The sequence below is a fragment of the Macaca mulatta genome, chromosome 10, assembly GCF_049350105.2.
Source record: "Macaca mulatta isolate MMU2019108-1 chromosome 10, T2T-MMU8v2.0, whole genome shotgun sequence".
NCBI classification, from domain to species: Eukaryota; Metazoa; Chordata; class Mammalia; order Primates; family Cercopithecidae; genus Macaca; species Macaca mulatta.
Genome location: NC_133415.1, coordinates 97,292,302 through 97,309,099, shown reverse-complemented (window position 1 = coordinate 97,309,099; position 16,798 = coordinate 97,292,302). Strand labels below are relative to the sequence as shown.

Here is a 16,798-nt window from a genome sequence, read left to right as displayed (position 1 = left end):
CCTAAGGGCTCAAGATATGAAAGAGAGAGCTAGGTATCAATTCAAGCCTGTATGACACCATGGTCCCAAGTTTTACTTTGTCCTAAAGGTCCTGTAGCCCTGTCTCTGTTTTTATAGGTTGGGAAAAAGGATCAGAGAAGGACAAAAAATTGCCCAAAGGCACGTGATGACTAAGTGTTTGAGCTGGTATTTGATGTCTGTCTTCTCTGCCTTGGACACTCAGAATTTATGGAGTCTGAACAACCTCTTCAAAAGACTCATTTCCTTATGTATAAAATGGGAATATGGCCCTTGTTTAGAGGGGTCCTTGGGAGGATGTCATAGAACAGCATGTGCAGGTCAAGCACGGTGACTCACATCTGTAACCCCAGCACTTTGGGAGGCCGAGGCGGGCAGACCACCCGAGGCTAGGAGTTCAGGACCAGCCTGGCCAACAGGGTGAAACCCTGTCTCTACTAAAAACACAAAAAATCCTACCTGGGTGTGGTGGCGCACGCCTGTATTCCCAGCTACTCAGGAGGCTGAGGCAGGAAAATAGCTTGTACCTGGGGGGCAGAGGTTGCAGTGAGCCAAGATCATGCCACTGCACTACAGCCTGGGTGACAGAGAGAGACTCTGTCTCAAAAAAAAAAAAAAAAAAAAAAAAAAAAGGCATGTGCAGAGTTCCGGCACATTGTATCATGAAATGTCTGTTTATCGGTGATGATCACCCACTCTCAAGCAGCAAGATCACCGGGGGCTGCTTGCCCTGTGTCTTGGTTTGGAAGGTTCCAAAAATCCTGCTCTCCTAGTTTCATCCAGCCTCTGAAGAAAAAAAATCTTGACACTGCATTGCGTACATGCTGGAGGAGGCTAGACATGACTGAGCTGTCTATGTTCAGGGCCTGTGATTCTGAGCTCAGAAAATCTCCTAGGACCAGCCTTAGTATTGATTCTAAGGTAAGACTTATTTATTTTTATTTTTATTTTTATTTTTTTGAGACAGAGTGCCACTCTGTCACCCAGGCTGGAGTGCAGTGGTGCAATCTTGACTCACTGCAACCTGTACCCCCTGGGTTCCAGCGATTCTCCTGCCTCAGCTTCCCTAGTAGCTGGGGCTAAAGGTGTGCACCACTGTGCCTGGCTAATTTTTGTATTTTTAGTAGAGACGGGTTTCACCATGTTGGCCAGGCTAGTCTTGAACTCCTGACCTCAGATGATCTTGCCTCAGCCTCCCAAAGTGCTGGGATTACAGGTGTGAGCCACCATGCCTCACCTGGTAAGGCTTATTTAGGATGGCACCACAGTATAGGGCATAATTTCTCAACCTTAGCACTATTGACATTTGGAGCTGGAAAAGTCTTTGTTTCGGGGGTGTGGGAGAGATGTAGGATGTTTAATGTCATTCCTAGGCTTTACCCACTAGATGACAGTAGCACTCCACATTCACAGTGATGAAAACCAAAGATAGCTCCAGACATTGCCAAATACCACCTGGGAGACAAAGCTGCTCCAAATTAAGAACCACTAGTGTGGGAGAAAGAATGTTAGGTTCTGGTCAGACAGACCTGAGAAAGCCTGTGTCACTTACCAGCTGTGTAACAGTGGAACAATTATCTGTCTCTCCAGCCCTTGGTTTCATCAACTGTAAAATCCTATACTAACTGCTACCAGTTATTGAATGCTTTCATTGGTACAGTGATGAGCTCTTTGCATGGATAATCTCATTTGATTGTCAATAACAGAATCATGGGGCCAGGCACGGTGGCTCACACTTGTAATCCCAGCACTTTGGGAGGCCGAGGCAGGAGGATGACTTGAGGCCAGGATTTCGAGACTAGCCTGGCCAACATGGTGAAACCCCATCTCTCCTAAAAGTACAAAAATTAGCTGGGTGTGCTGGTGGGTGCTTGTAATCCCAGCTACTCGGGAGGCTTAAGCAGGAGAATCATTTGAATCCGGCAGGTGGAGGTTGCAGTGAACCGAGATCATGCCACTGTACTCCAGCCTAAGCAACAGAGGAAGACTCCACCTCAAAAAACAAACAAAAAGGCCCCCCCCAAACCCCCCAGAATCCTGTAAAGACACTGACCAGTGGAAATAGAGAGGAAGATGAGGAGGGAGCGGTCCACATCAGGTATCTTCTCTGTACCTTGCATGAAAGCAGGTGACCTCACATACATTTCTGTGCTGTCGCTGGCTGTGTGATCTTGGGCAAATCACATTTCCCCTGGGGTTCAGTTTCCTCATCTGTGAAAATAATACCAACTGGGGAATTCTGGAAAGATGGAGGCAATAATGCCTAGCATAGATTTGAATCTCCCCAAACCCCCAAACAAAAATAGAAAAAAATTCATAAACACGTTTACCACAAAACTAAGTGACAAGGCATCTTCATGAATTCCAAAACACAAGTGGGGACAAATCACCAACAGCTACAAGGCCTGCATGTCACTGGCATCTCTGTGCAGTGGAAACAGAAGGGAAGCAGCAAGGTGTCTGACGGGCCTGAGACACGGAGAGTGCTAAAATTGCAACATGTATTCACGTGTTGTTGGGAAAACGGCGGCTGAAACTGGAAAGCGTTTTGCCAACTCCAGTAGTGGGCGAGTGTAAGATGTTTGCCACACAACCTAAGGTTTAAAGGAGTTTTTAATCCCTGTGAATTATTGAGTCATTTTAACCAGTAATTATGGCATCTTTCCATTATATCAGCCCCTGTATCCTTGAAAACGAAAGATTCCAAGTGTGGAAGAAAGGAACTACAGATGTAATACAGAATAGGTTCCATAAACATCCTATACAACTCTATTTACATTGGATATATCAATGTGAACTTGAGACTACTTTTAAAGGAAATGTATATGTGTGTATTCATATATACAATACCTAGTTCTAGCTACTAAAAAAGACTTAAACCATGGTCATCTTGTAGCAATGAGCATATCTTGCACCCAGATAATAGTTTTGATTAATAAAAACAAAAAGAGTTCTTGAAGAAATTACTCATTCCAGATCTGTAGCAGGAGATATACAAAATGAGCCTGAAATATCTTGTCATGTCAGTTAACAAGGAAGCTATCAAAGGCTACCAGGGTCACACCAAAAGGACTTAGAAGCCAGCCTGCAGATGAAACAATGTTAGCTGCAACAAAGATAATACTTGCAGTTGATTGAAACTCATCAAATATGTTTAAAACCCTGGGTTCATAATGATATCCAGCAAATCAATCACCTTCTGACGATGGCATGGAAATAAATTGTATTCTTGAAAACTAGGTAAATAAAGAATCTAGTCATTCTCCTGCCTTTCCTAAATGAACTGTAGCACTGGGAAACCAAATAATAGATAAAGGGAAGAAGCTTCCTATAAAATTACTACAGCTAATACATGAAAACAAAATGATGCAATATTGCCATTTTGTTATTTACAGTGAATGAATGTATCTAGCCATTGTACACAATGGCAGCTAACATCAAAAAAGGAACAAACTCCAGCCTTGTAGGAGCTGCTTGGAAAGGAGTCCAGCACCAGCTATAATCATGCCAAAAAGATGGACCCTGAGTCTGATCCAGCTGCTAATTTGCAGGCAATGCAGAGGTCAGAGGGCCGTGTTATATTGTACTATGAGGATGCAATTGACAAAATTCAGACTTTGAGAAACTACACGTAAAACAGCCTGAATTCAACAGATAAACTTCAAGGAAGAGAAAAGGATGGAAAGGAGAACCTGTAGACTATTTTTAAAAAGAGGCTTTTGGATTAATAAAAGAGGCTTTTGGCTGGGCACTGTGGCTCACACCAGTAGTTCCAGCACTTTTGGAGACCTAAATGGGAGGATCTTTTGAGGCCAGGAGTTCAAGACCAGCCTTGGCAACATGGTAAAACCCTGTCTCTACAAAAAAATACAAAAATTAGCCAGGTGTGGTGGCACATGCCTGTAGTCCTGGCTACTCTGGAGGCTGAGGTAAGAGGATCACCTGAGCCTGGGGTGTTCAAGGCTGCAGTGAGCCAAGATTGCACCGGTGCGCTCCCTCCTGCAAGACAGAGTGAGACCTTGTCTCCTAAAAAACAAAAGAAAACACACACACACACACACACACACACAAGAGGCTTTTAAAAAGTGGACATGGCTGGGTGTGGTGGCTCACGCCTGTAATCCCAGCACTTTGGGAGGCCGAGGCAGGTGGATCACCTGAGGTCAGGAGTTCAAGACCAGCCTGGCCAATGTGGTGAAACCCCATCTCCACTAAAATATAAAAATTAGCCGGGCATGATGGTGGGTGCCTGTAATCCCAGCTACTGGGGAGGCTGAGACGGGAGAATCTCTTGAACCCGGGAGACGGTGGTTGCAGTGAGCCGAGATCGTGTCATCGCCTGGGCAGTTGAATGAGACTCCATGTCAACAAAAAATAAATAAATAAAAATAAAAAGTGGACACAACTAAACAATAACATCTAGGGATGCACACTCAGATGAGTAAGTCATGAAGAAACGCAAGGAAGTAATTAATAGTCGGATTAGTGATTATTTTGGGGGGAGGGGCTGTGATTGGTATGGAGTACCTGGTGAGGTGGGGAGGGGAACCCTGAGGTGGCTGAAAAAATTCTGTTTCTTGACCTGGGTGGTGGTTACAGGGTGTTTGCCTTAATATAACTCACTAAGCTACAATTTTTTTTTTTTTTTTTTTGAGCTAGGGTCTCACTTTGTTGCCCGGGGTGGAGTACAGCAGTGTGATCTCAGCTCACTGTAGCCTCAGACCTCCCCAGACTCAAGTAATCCTCCTACTTCAGCCTCCTGAGTAACTGGGGCTACAGGTACATGCCACCATGCCCGGCTAATTTATGTATTTTTCATAGAGATGGGGTTTCAGGTTTTGCCATGTTGCCCAGGTTGATCTCAAACTCCTGGGCTCAAGCAATCTACTCACCTCTGCTTCTCAAAGTGCTGGGATTACAGGTGTGAGCCACTGCATCTGGCTGCTACAAATTTAATTTGTGTGGTTTTCTGCATCTGTTTTGCTCTATAATATAAAGGTTTTAAAAAATGAAGACAGCAATACCTACTTCACAGTATGTGTGTGTGCATATGAGTGTATACATGTACATATACATGTATCTAAATGTATGGCTTCTGTTAGCACCAGGTAGATAGGTAGGTGCTCACTAAATATGACTTCCAGGTGAATTTTGTTCAAAACACTGACCTGTGTGATTTCAGCACCGTTACCGACATTGCTAACTTGTGTGGCTAATTAAAAATAGTTCATGCTTCCCAACTGGGGCCGAGACTGGAAAAAGTAAAATAAAAAATCGGTAACGGTTATTAGGTAATACTATGTGACAGGCACTGTTTCCAGTGCAACTAATCTAATTGAATCCTCATAACTGTATTATGGTTATTCCCATTTTACAGAGAAGAAAACTGAGGCTTAGAGAGATTCCCTGTGGCCACACAGGAGGTTGGCAAGGCAGCCTGTTTTGTTTTGTATTGTCTTGTTTTGAGGCAGCGTCTCACTCTGTGGCCCAGGCTGGAGCGCAGTGGCACAGTCTTGGCTCACTGCAACCTCTGCCTCCTGGGTTCAGGCGATTCTCCTGCCTCAGCCTCCTGATTAGCTAGGATTACAGGCACATGCCATCACGCCCGGCTAATTTTATTTGTATTTTGAGTAGAGATGGGGTTTTATTGGCCAGGTTGGTCTCAAACTCCTGGCCTCAAGTGATCCACCCGCCTTGACCTCGCAAAGTGCTAGGATTACAGGCATGAGCCACCACACCTGACTAGCAGGTTTGGAACCCAGGCAGTCTGGCTCTCAGCTCTGCCCTCTTATCCACTGTACCATATATACCATACTGTTTTTCACTTGGTGTCTAGTGCCCTGTTTGCAATAATAGCTCCCCCTTTTGGAGTGCCTGCTAATGTGTGTGCCATCCTTTGACATTCACTACCTGAATCTCACATCAACCCTGGAAGGTGAAGGTACTTGTTAGTCTGCATTTGGTGGATAGGAAAACTAGAACTCAGAGAGCTGAAAAACTTGCTCAAAGTAACAGAGTAAACAAATGGCAGTAGGTGGTGGGGGAGGAGTTTGAATCGGGGACGGGGAGGGTTCATACTCTGACCCTTGGGATTCTAAAGAACAAAATGTCCTATACTCTTAAACAGATGCTCATCTGATGGGTCTGACCCAGTTTGAGGTCATGGGTTGCCCAACCAGTGGTCCGGAGCCTGGCTTGGCTTGAGAAGTGTCCAGATGCGGGCTGGGGGAAGTCAGAGGCTTGGCAAACACCAGACATGTTTGACCCCAATCAGAGGGTCGTGCAAAGCTTGTGACCCCTGGGCCTGGGGTTCCCTAAGGGGCAAGAGACTCCTTTTTCTCAGTGTGCCAGCCTTGTGCTCACAAGCCGCCCAATCAGGTCCTAGAATGGAGCTGGCCACCTCTCGGGACGGGGTAAAGAGATGCCCGTGGGTTGGCTGTGCGGATTTCCCAGAAGTGGGAAGAACCTGGCTGTGTTTTTGTGGTCACACACTGATTTCCCAACCTGAGTCAGCATGGCTGCTTGGAGGTACAGCATGTCCTCTCTGTTCCCAGGGGCCCTGGATCCCAGCCTGGCTGAAGCATTTCCAAAACAGGGCCTGGAATAGTGAGAGAAATGGAAGGGGTGGAGGTCCCACATCCCCTCCATCAGTACCAGCCACCCACCATTGTATTAATAGCACCTAGCATGGACTGAGTTCTTACCAGGTGCCAGGTCCCGTGCTAAGCATGTCATATGTATTCACTTAACCTTACAGAGATGCGATGGAGTAGAGGCTCTTCCATTTGACAAAGGAGTAAACAGACTCAGAGAAGCCACATCACTTCTAAATGGTCCCACGGAGATGGAATTTGCAGGTCTGTGATTGTGGAATCCTGGAGTGTCAGCTCCGCAAATTCACTACTTCACTCAGCCCTCACAACAACCCCCCAGTAAGGTGTTGTCACCCCAGTAAGGATATGAAAAAACGGAAGCTCGGGGTGGTGGAAGTGACTTGTAAGATGTTTCTAGAAAGCTCTGCTGTGACAACCAGTAACTGTTTTTTAAGAGCCCCAGTCAAAACCCATAGCTGCTAAAATTTGGCCGTGACTACCCAAAACCCCTACCTTTATTATTACCCCTATATCCCCCACATTCTCCTAGGGTGGGAAGAGGAGGCAAAGAGTTCTTTGGTGGCCATCTCCTCGGAAGAGTGGAATGGGGTCATGAGGGCTCTTTCATGAGAGGGGCTACTATTTGTAGAGATTAATGTGTGGCCATTATGAGCCGGCCCAGTGGTCTCATGTGGGCATGGGCATCTAGAGGCTGAGAGAAACAGGCTGCCTGGCTGAATCGGTGCAGGAGCCACAGTGTGGGTGTGCTAAGGTCAGCCACATTCCCAGGACTTTCAGGGCACAGGCTGCTGGCTGGTGTGTTTCCCGTGGACCAGCGTTGGCAGAGAGCACCTACAAGGGGTCCTCTTGGGTCCTGTCCCCTAGAGCCTCCTGGAGGGGCAGAGGTGTGGCAGCAGCAAGAAGCTTGAGTTGGATGTTGAGTTCCTAAGGGCTGATGAATGACTTGCAAGGGACCCCTATGAGGAGAGGTGCATCCGCCAAGGTCAAGAGTGAGAGGGCCCCTGTGACAGTGGCCGTCTCCATGGAGCCCACGACAGAAAGGGGCAGCTTGAAGCCAGCCAGGATGGTTGCAGCTCAAGGGAGACCCTTTCTCCCCCCTTGCTATCTCCAACACCCCCCACTGTACCCCACGTGTAGATGAGGGAAGGAGAGATAGAGAAGGAGCCACCCACACCACCTCCCTGCAGCAGGCCTGAGAGCGAGGGGAGAAGGTTTAAGCCCTAAATCAAATTGGGAATTTTGGTTAGAAGCTTCACTGGACATTCTCATTTCTAAATTGAGTATATTTGTGACCTAAAGTGACCATAGAATTACCTGTTTCCTCAGAACGAGCAGAAGAGTAAGGGGGAGATTTCACTCAGTGGCAGGGAAAATGTTTCTCCACCAAATACATCTTAGAAGGGACACTGGGAGATAAAAATGAAGGTGTGCTTTGATTATGTCACAGGCCAGGTTTCTTCAACATTCTGCTCTCAGTGAGAAGGATTCTCCAAAACAAGTCTAGGAAGTGAATGTTCCAGAATGTTCTAGAACTTGCTTCATTAGGCAGGCAAGAAGCATGCCTCTGGGAACCTCTTGAGCCCTTCATGGGCTAGCACACCAATACCATCCCCCCAGAAGCTTCAGTTGTTGGCTTCTAATGGCTTACTATTTCCATTTCTACTGAGAACTGCCATCTCAGGAATCACGTCACCCTGGAGTTTATTCCTCTCACCCACAGGGTGGCTGGCAGCCAACAGCCGACTCGTACAGAGGTACACAAAGCCAGCCTTTTTGCTAGACTTTACCTGAGACCACATCTTTGCTTGTTTCCCTCCCTGTCTTGCTTCCCTTCATCCCTTATAGGTTCTTTCCTTTATAAATCACACAGTACCTAATCTTTGCCTCAGGCTCTGTGTCTGAGGAGCTGAAGATGATTCTGGGCATCAGGACGTGGTTTTGTGACTGGGCTATTTCACTAGCTCTGAGCTAGGTAATCCATTAGTGAAACTTCTAGATCCTAAATCAAACTACGTAGATTCAATTCACAGTACCATTACTTCACTGCTGTGTGACCTTGGCCAATGACTGGTTACTACATCCCAGTTTTCTCATCTGTGATACAGAAGGCAAACACTGACCCACCTCACAGGGCTTTGCAAGGATTCAACATACAAAAGTACCGAGGATAGTGCCTGGCACAGTCGATGGTGCTATTGTTATTTCTCCAGGCTAACAGCACTGACTAAGTGCAAAGGAAGTGGCTTTTTGCCGTCTAGTTGAGGATGCTGTATCCTGGGGTAAGTGGCCAGATCACAGGACAGCTGTGGTTCAATTGTAATAAAATAATCTCCCTTGGCTGGGCGTGGTGGCTCACACCTGTAATCCAGCACTTTGGGAGGTCGAAGCAGGTGGATCACCTGACGTCGGGAGTTCGAAACCAGCGTGGCTAACATGGTGAAACCTAGTCTCCGCTAAAAATACAAAAATTAGCCAGGCGTGGTGGTGTGTGCCTGTAATCCCAGCTACTCGAGAGGCTGAGGCAGGAGAATCACTTGAACCTGGGAGGCAGAGGTTGCAGTGAGCTGACATTGTAACACTGCACGAGACTCCATCTCAAAACCAACAACAACAACAACAACAACCCACCCCTTATGGAACCCTTACTATGTCCCAGTCCCTGTTCTACGTGCTGCATATGTGCTTATGTGCTAGTTCACTCTGTCTTCACTATCTTTCAAAGCTGATATAATTATCTCTTTTTTTTTTTTTTTTTTTTTGAGATGGATTCTTGCTCTGTCGCCAGGCTGGAGTACAGTGGCACGATGTTGGCTCACTGCAACCTCCGCCTCCCGGGTTCATGCTATTCTCCTGCTTCAGCCTCCTGAGTAGCTGGGACTACAGGTGTGCACCACCATGCCCAGCTAATTTTTGTATTTTTAGTAGAGATGGGGTTTCACCATGTTGTCCAGGCTGGTCTCGAACTCCTGACCTCAAGTGATCTGCCTGCCTCGGCCTCCTAAAGTGCTGGGATTACAGGCATGAGCCACCGCACCTGACCAATTATCTCCATTTTACACATGAAAAAACTGAGGCCCAGAGAGTCTAAAAAACGAGCTATTAGATCCACAGGTTAAAAAAAAATGAGTGCATCTAAAATGATTACAGTTTAAAAAGCCAGGCCGGGAAGTAGTTTGCAGTTTCTTAAAAAGTTAAACATACGCTTATGTGACGAGCAGTTGTATTCCTGGGTAATGAAAGCATTTGTCCACTCAAAGACATGTACATGAATGTTCATAGCAGTTTTATTTGTAATAGTCAAAAACTGGAGGAAACAATAACATGCCCAGGGACGTGGATAAAGAAACTGTGGCATCTGTATCTTTCTTTGTTGTTTGTTGGAGACAAAGGGGAGTGCAGTGGTGCAATCACGGCTCACTGCAGCTCGACTTCAGGGCTCAAGTGATTCTCCCACTTCAACCTCCTGAGTAGCTGAGACTATAGACAGGCACACAGCACCATGCCTGGCTAATTTTTTGGTGTTTAGTAGCGACAGGGTTTCGCTATGTGGCCCAGGCTGGTCTCAAACTCCTGGGCTCAAGTGATCTGCTTGTCTCAGCCTCCCAAAGTGTTGGGATTACAGGTGTGAGCCACCGTGCTTCACCTGTGAGAGCTATTAGGTTGGTGCAAAAGTAATTGCGGTTTTGCCATTAAAAGTAATGGCAAAATGGCCGGGCATGGTGGCTCATGCCTGTAATCCCAGCACTTTGAGAGGCCGAGGCAGGCGGATTTCTTGAGGCCAGGAGTTCAAGACCAGCCTGGCCAACATGGTGAAACCCTGTCTCTACTAAAAATACAAAAATTAGCCGAGCATGGTGGTGCATGCCTGTAGTCCCAGCTACTCAGGAGGCTGAGGCAGGAGAATCGCTTGAACCTGGATGCAGAGGTTGCAGTGAGCTGAGATTGCACCATTGCACTCCAGCATGGGCAACAGAGCAAGACCCTGTCTCAAAAAAAAAAAAAAAGTAACAGTCAAAACCACAATTACTTTTGCACCAATCTGATATATGTGCATCTACATCTCAATCCTACTTAGCAATAAAAAAAGACAAATTATTGATATGTGCAATAGCATGGATAAATGACAAAATAATTATGCTGAATGAGAGAAGTCAGACAGAAAGAGTACATATTGGCCAGGGGCAGCGGCTCATGCCTATAATCCCAGCACTTTGGGAGGCCGAGGTGGGTGGATTATCTGAGCTCAGGAGTTCGAGACCAGCCTGACCAACATGGTGAAACCTCGTCTCTACTAAAAACACACACACACACAAAAGAAAATTATCCAGGTATGGTAGCACACGCCTGTGATGCCAGCTACTAGTGAGGCTGAGGCAGGAGAATTGCTTGAACACCCGCAGGGGCAGAGGTTTCAGTGAGCCAAGTTTTCGCCACTGCACTCCCAGCCTGGGCAACAGAGAGAGGCTTTGTATACAAAAAAAAAAAAATTAATAAAGAGTACATATAGCATGATTTCATTTCTATAAAATCCCAGAAAATGTAAAGCCATCTATAGTGAAAGAAAGCAACCTATAGCGATGATGGTTACCTGGAAATGGGGTGGTGGGATGAATAGGGGATGACTTATAAACCAGCATGAGGGAGCTTTTGGAAGCAATTGAAACACTTGGCATCTTGATTGTGGTGATGGTTCCTTGGGTATGTACATATGTTGAAACTCATCAAATGATTCAATTGCAGTATGTATTGAACATCAATTATATCTCAACAATGCTGTTTATTTTTTATTTTTATTTTTATTTTTGAGACTGAGTCTCGCTTTGTCACCCAGGCTGAAATGCAGTGGCATGTTCTTGGCTCACTGCAACCTCCACCTTCTGGGTTTAAACGATTCTCCTGTCTCAGCCTCCCGAGTAGCTGGGATTACGGGCGTGCACCACCACGCCCAGCTAATTTTTGTATTTTTAGTGGAGATGGGGTTTCACTATGTTGGCCAGTCTGGTCTCGAACTCCTGACCTCAGGTGATCCACCTGCCTTGGCCTCCCAAAGTGTTGGAATTATAGGCGCAAACCACTGTAGGTCTGGTGATAATGCTGATTTTTTTTTTTTTTTAAACTAGAGTGGAACAATGAGGATTTGAATCCACGTATGTCTCACTGGACATATGCTCAGGAACTGGTAAGTTATAAAAAGACCTCCTTTATCGGCTGGAGACATAGAATTAGTCCAAATGGTGTCACCTCCAGGAAGCCTTACTGTCATTTCCATAGAGGACAATGGCCTGGGCCCACACCACCCTCCTGCCTGTCTTCAGCCTTTGTCAGTGGATCCTTTCCCCACTTGGAAGACTCCCCTTGCATCCTCCTCCATGTTGTCCTCCAAATGTGCTGGCCGAGAGCCCAGCGCCTGAATCAGAGGGACCTGGGTTTGAATCCCACCTCTGCCATTAAACACCAGCTGTCTGACCTCAACTGTGTTCCTTTGCTTCTCTGGGCTTCAGATTCTCCATCTGAATAATAATAGAAGCTACCTTGGGATTGCCTCAAGGATCAAATGCGAGAGAGTTCACCTTAAACAATGAGTGGAGGGCCTGGTGTGTAATAAAGCACTCAATAAATGTTAACTATTATTGATCTTCACCTGGGCAGTGGCTGCTGACTGTTTAAGTTTCTCAGCCTTTGAATCAGGTACTTCCGACCCAGCTCTATTTATTGACATGGAAAGATGCCCAAAGTGTACTGCTGAAGGGAAAAGAGCAGGCTACAAAAGAATATATTCCTCCCAGGTCATTTTAAAGATCAAAGCTAACCATGGACCTCTAGCGCCTAGTAGGGTACCTGGGACACAGGAAGCCGTCACTGAAAGCTAGCTGTGACTATAGAATATAATACCACAGTAATACAAAAGCATTTTTGTAGTCCGTCTGATGCCACCTTCAAATATTATGTGAGCTCCTGTGAAACGAGATGATATTTGCAATGTGCTTGCATCAAAGGGAGGTAGCTGCGTATTCCCTTCTGCCTTCTTTCTGACACGTTTCAGAGAGTGATCATGGGCAGGGCTTGAGCTGACCTGGGGACCCATTGATCTGATGTGAATTTTGCTGCTTTTTTTTTTTTTTTTTTTTTTGAGAGACCGGCGAGTGCAGTGGCTGTTCACAGGCACGATCCCAGCACTGATCAGCGCGGGAGATTTGACCTGCTCTGTTTCCAGCCTGGGCCAGTTCACCTCTCCTTAGGCAACCTGGTGTTTCTTTGCTCCCAGGAGGTCATGTTTTGGTCCTTTTTTGTGTGGCACTGGAGTGAAAGAAAAGAAAAGCATCGCCCTTTGGCGTTGAGACTACAAACTTGGGTTTAGGGTGCTCTTTGTAATAACTGAGGTACTATAACACATTAAACACTCGGGGGCGCTCCAATCTGTTGGCAATAGAAATAAATACAAAAAGCCGTGATAATAACGATGCTATATGAATACTGCTGTTACATTTAACAATGCCGTTTACATTAAACACTGAGCTCTTACTATGAAAGCCTAAAATAGAGCAAGAGAGTCACAAACTTTATCACCTTTTAACCTTGCAAACATCTCATTAGAGAATATTATCAAAGATTTTCTAATAGGGCATATCACTCTGTGGGATTTAAAAAATTTGTGTATTACATATATACATATATATACATATATACATATATATACATATACATATATATACTCATATATACATATATATATACATATACACATACACATAATTTTTTTTGAGACAGGGTCTCCCTCTGTCGCCCAGGCTGGAGTGTAGTGGCACAATCGCAGCTCACAGTAGCCTAGATCTCCTGGGCTCAAGCGATCCTCCTGCCTCAGCCTTCCAAGAAGCTGGGATTACAGGTGTGCACAACTATACCTGGCTAATTTTTTAATTTTTCTGTAGAGACAGGGTCTTGCCATGTTGCCCAAGCTGGTCTTTGACCTCCTGAAGTACTAGGATTATAGACATGAGCCACTGCAACTGGCCTAAAAATATATTTTTTTAATGGAGTTGTAATTCACAAGTGTTGTAAAAGGTAAAAACATTAAGTGTACAGCTTGGTGAATTGTTACATGTGTATACACACAGGTAACCTCCATCCGGATCAAGATGTGAAGCTTTTCTAATATCCTTTCTACTCACTCCTACTCCCACCCAAGGCAACCATGCTCCTAATTCTATTACCATTTATTCGTTTTGCTTATTTCTGAACTTCACGTAAATGGAATCATACATATGCAAACTTTAGGGTTGCCATAAAAATCCAGGATGTCATTTTTCTTTTTTTTGAGATGGAGTCTTGCCCTGTCACCCAGACTGGAGTGCAATGACACAATCTCAGCTCACTGCAATCTCCATCTCCCGGGTTCAAGCAATTCTCCTGTCTCAGCCTCCTGAGTTGCTGGGATTAGAGGTGCGTGCCACCACGCCTGGCTAATTTTTTTTTTTTTTTGTATGTTTAGTAGAGACATGGTTTCACCATGTTGGCCAGGCTGGTCTCAAACTCCTGACCTCATGATCCGCCCACCTTGGCCTCCCAAAGTGCTGGGATTACAGGCATGAGCCACTGCACCTGGCCTCAATGTGCTCTTCTTAATCACTGTATAGTCGTCGTCTCCTCCTCCTCCTCCTCCTCCTCCTCTTCCTCCTCCTCCTCCTTCTTCTCCTTCTCCTTCTCCTTCTCCTTCTTCATCTTCTTCTTCTTCTTTTAGAGATAGGGTCTTGCTATATTGCCCAAGCTAGTCTCAAACTCTTGAGCTCAACTAATCCACCCGCCTCAACCTTCCAGAGTGTTGGAATTACAGATATGAGCCGTAGTTCCCAGCCCATGAGCCACTCAATTGCTGTATAATGTTCTATTGTACAAATGTACCACCATGTATTTATTCCTTCTACTGTCGGTGGCCAAGGGTGGGTTATCTTAGAAAAGCAGTGTAGAGTGGTGGTAAGTGGGTACACTGTGGTATCAGAGGCCTGGGGAATTTGTCTCTTAGCTCCACCTTTTACTTGTGACCTTAGTCAAGTTACTTAATCTCCTTGTGCCTCAGCTAATTCAACATTAATATGGACTAAGAATAGTACCTCAAATGCTGTTGTATGGTTTAAAGGAGATATTCCATATAAACTACTTCAAATTGGTCCCAGCACAGAGTTAACTCAGTACATGTTATCTATGTCATACCCGTTAAACCTAGAAGACTGAAGTTCAGAGGCTTGACAAGCCTTGCTCAAAGTCACACACCCAGTATGTAACAGATTCCTCTGTCATGGATATTGACTAAATTAGAGTCATTCATTCAACACTTTTTTGCGCATTTATTATGTGCCAAGCACTCTTTTAGGGCCGAAAACAGCCAGAAAGTTTCTATCAATATGAAATGTACATTCTTTTTATTTGTTTGAGATAGAGTCTCACTCTGTTGCCCAGGCTGCAGTGCAGTGGCGTAATCTTGGCTCACTGCAACCTCTACTTCCCGGGCTCAAGCGATCCTCCCAACTCAGCCTCCCAAGTAGTTGGGACTACAGCTACATATTGCAACACCTTAGCGAGGTCTCACTAAGTTGCCCAGGCTGGTCTCAAATGCCTGTGCTCACATGATCCTTCTGCCTCGGCCTCCCGAAGTGCTGGGATTACAGGTGTGAGCCACTGTCTTCAGCCTAAATCAAATTCTTACTTATAGAAAGAAGCTTATAGACATGGCAAGGTGCCTGGAATATCTTGTTTAGTGTGTATATGTTTATGTGTGTATATATATGTATATATGTGTGTGTGTGTGTGTGTGTGTGTGTGTGTGATATAAATCAGGTCCTAAGACCATAAGCAGGTGTGGTATGTCTGCATGTAGCACCGTCTGGGGATACACTGAACAACCCTTTAAGTAGCACTTATTCTGTGCTGGGTGCTGTGCTAAGCACTCCACAAATGGTTAGCTTGTCCATGCTCCTAACATTTAATACACTATATCTGACAGGTGCTGCCATTATACAGTTTTGCAAGTAAAGAAACAGGCAGAGGAGAGGCTACACTGTAGCATGGTTAGGTTACAAGCCAGCACATGGTCCCGGGCACTTTGGTCTGAGTCTGTGCTCTTGACCGCTTAGCTCTGCTACCTCTGCTAAGAGTGTTTTTCTCTGGGTAGTAAAATTTCCACGTTTTGAACTTAGTTATTTGTACTTCTCTTTATTGGTTGAGCTTTTGTGATAAGTAGGTTCCGTTTTCATTAAAAAAAAATTACTAAGTTCTAATATGGATTTTTTATGTCTTTAAGAATTAACTGTGAACGCCTGCAGGGAAGGCTAGAATCCTAAGAGGGAGTCATTTTGCCAAAGGGACAAGCCACTCCGGTCTTTTTTTGTGGCAGTGAGACTACTGTCCTTGGTGTTGAGGACCCAGGGACCAGCCCTGACTTCCTCCCACCCTAGGACACCCTGTGATCCTGGGCAAGTCCCTGGTGTCCCTGTCACTACCTTCCACCAGCGAGGCACCTGGCATGGAGTAGCCCTTAATAAATATCCGTTGGATAGAGGAAGAATGAACCGCTGTCTCCTCTGGGCCTTGCTCCACCTCCTCCACCACCAAAATCTGCTCCCTGCCTATCCTTGGGGCCTTGAGAATTAACAAATGAATAAAGTCACTGTAAAGTGCCCATTATTTACAAGTTTTTACATTTATTTATTTATTTATTTATTTATTTATTTATTTATTTTGAGACAGAGTCTCACTCTGTGGCCCAGGCTGGAGTGCAATGGCACGATCTTGGTTCACTTCAATCTCCGCCTCCCAAGTTCAAGCAATTCTCCTGCCTCAGCCTCCTGAGTAGCTGGGATTACAGGCGCCCACCACCATGCCCAGCTAATTTTTGTATTTTTAGTAGAGACAGGGTTTCACCATGTCGGCCAGGCTGGTCTTGAACCCTTGACCTCAAGCGATCTGCTCACCTTGGCCTCCCAAAGTGCTGGGATTACAGGTGTGAGCCACCACACCCAGCCTTGTTTGCAGGTTTTTAGAAAGGCAAACAGCAAGTGACATCCGACCCAACCAGATGGATAATGAATGGTGGCCCGTCAAGCTAGGAGAGTGTCCTTCCAAATGTCCCTGAAAACACTGTGCAGGCCACTTCGGAGACAGGCCCAGGCCTC

General features: G+C 45.6%; 1 protein-coding gene across 4 annotated transcripts in view; it reads right to left on the bottom strand.

Moving 5' to 3' along the window:
• Positions 1–16,798, bottom strand: part of TTPAL (alpha tocopherol transfer protein like) — a 47,321-nt gene that overhangs the window by 21,511 nt on the left and 9,012 nt on the right. For 2 of the 4 annotated variants that reach the window (XM_077948686.1, XM_077948680.1), the window contains exon 2: positions 2,072–2,229. The exons of the other annotated variants lie outside the window; for them this stretch is intronic. The gene's annotated coding sequence lies outside the window, so the exon portion shown is untranslated. The remainder of the gene's footprint in view (positions 1–2,071; positions 2,230–16,798) is intronic. 4 annotated transcript variants of the gene reach the window in all.